This window comes from Nicotiana attenuata, unplaced genomic scaffold (assembly GCF_001879085.1).
Source record: "Nicotiana attenuata strain UT unplaced genomic scaffold, NIATTr2, whole genome shotgun sequence".
NCBI lineage: Eukaryota > Viridiplantae > Streptophyta > Magnoliopsida > Solanales > Solanaceae > Nicotiana > Nicotiana attenuata.
In genome coordinates this window covers 282,319-284,677 of record NW_017670365.1, presented here as the reverse complement: position 1 = coordinate 284,677, position 2,359 = coordinate 282,319, and positions in this window count along the sequence as shown.

The following is a 2,359-nucleotide window of genomic DNA, read 5'->3' as shown; positions in this document are numbered from 1 at the left end:
AAGAAGGAAAGAGAGAGAGAGAGAGAGAGAGAGAGAGAGAGAGGCGGTTGTTTGGTTGGGCTCTGGTAGAGTTCCGCTGGAGAAGATGACCGGCGGCGACGGAGTTGAACGGCGACCGAGGGCGAAGAGAGAGGGAAAAAGGAGAGAGAGAGTTGAGGATTTTGGCCCTTTTCAAATACAATGCCGAAAAATGGCTAGTAAACATTGTCACACCTCCTTTTTTACACACCTACCCCGAAGGATAATGTATAAGGGAGTTTTTCCATTTAAAGTGACATTATTCGAAATGGGATTATTTATTTATTTTTAGAGTCGCCACTTGGGATAGGATTGGCTTTTGGTGTCCCAAGTCACCGGATTAACTTGAATCCCAAATCGAGGAAAATTTTCGACTTCCCAATTGGAGTCTGCGAACCAGAAATTCTGAATAAGGAATTCTGTTGACCCGAGGGAAGGTGTTAGGCACCCCCGGATCCCGTGGTTCTAGCACGGTCGCTTAAACTATTATAATTGGCTAAAAATCTGATTTTAATACATGTCATCCTATAGTGCAATTTTAAAATTATTTACCGCTTTTAATTAAATTTTTTAAGAAATTGAACATCGTTTAAAATATGTTTTCGGATCACGTCAGATGAAATGCACCCGGATCCTCGACATACTTTATTCAATGTTTTGGGATTTGGATTTGGGTTACATGAAATGCACACCCGTATTTAGGAAGGTAAAATTATTAAAAAGCGCGCTTAAAGAGACTAACGTGCTATTAACTTTGTGGAAGGCCCTGAAAATTCGCTAAATGGCACGTCCCAAATTCTACGTATTTGAATATAAGTGTTTAAAGAGGGCCACGCGATTTATGGGTTTCATTTGCCGTAGCGCACCTCGTTTTACTTCTAAAAGGCCATCATAGATCAAACTATTATTTTCTATTGAATTTGTCTCTAATAGGACCTAATTAATTAGTTAAGGAATCCGGGCCTTCAAACTCAAGTCCACATCTAAACAAGAGGAAAATCCCCCTTACTTCAAACGTGCTACCTAGCTCGAGAGGCCCAAATCGATTTTATGTCAAGCTATGAATCAAGCTCTTTGACCAATCCCAAAATAATAAATTTTAATAGAGTCTGGAAGAGGGTCCATCAGATCGTGGGCCTGTTCAGGGGCCCAAACAGAGACTGAACTGGACTTGAGCAAGCAAACTTAACTCAATAAGCATTTAAAAATTCAGATTCATTATGTTTATGGAAACTTGATTTAAGATTCAACTTATAGCCTAGACAACCTCTAATCACAATTCCAATTGACAATACAGTTTAACACTCAAATTATTTATGTATTTTTCCTGATTTCTATATTATAGCCATAGATGATTGTTTCTGAGAACTGAAGCAAATCAAGCTACTACTTCAATACTTGTAACGATTAAATGAATCAAAATTCATCAACAGCATGCAAAACGACTCACAACCTGATTTTACACTCATAAACATGCTGTCCAGGTCAAATTCAATTTTTTTTTTTAAATACTCATACCTATTCGAGTGTTCAACTACACATGAGGACCTAGAATCAACTTCTACATTTATGCTGTTATTGACGTCAAACTAATCATCAACAAAACTACACTAGACTAAGGAATTTCAGCAGTCCAATACAAATCAAAAGTCCAAAACAGTCCAAATCAATTTAGAAGCAATCCTAATTATACAGTCCACGGTCTATTGTTCATGTAATACAAACCAAACAAACTAACGCTAGATAACTACCCACCAACTAACATCTATTTAATTGTAACTATAGGAGGATCCAAATGAGCACAGATCTGAGGAATACTTTTCATTTCACTCCAATTCAAAGCTACATCAATGTGACTTCAGAAGTATGTACCTGGAATTGCAATGAAGCAAAAGAGAAGAAGATGGTCAACAGCAGTAGCAACAACTAACCAACAACAACAAATCAGTTTCAACCCAAAATAATGTCAAGACACCCAGGACCAGATCACAAATGATAACAAACCACCGGGTGATTAAAATAACTTGACTTAAGTCCAATTTGAGCTTTAAATTAACCCAGGAAATATTTTGACACCAAATCAGTCAATGAACTGATCAAAATCACTGGAATAAACCCAAAAGAGCTGGAGAAATGAAACCAGGAACAATTAGGAACTCAAAATAACAGCTGAACTTCAAATTAATCTAAACAGGAGCTTCAATGTAACAGTATTTTTGAGTTTTTCTGCTGTATTTTCTTTTGTTTTTGGTTTTTTGAAGGAATTAAAATCTAAGAGAAATTTTGAACTATAAGAGTTCAGATTTTTGAACTTCTTTGGATTTGAGATTCAAATTTTGGT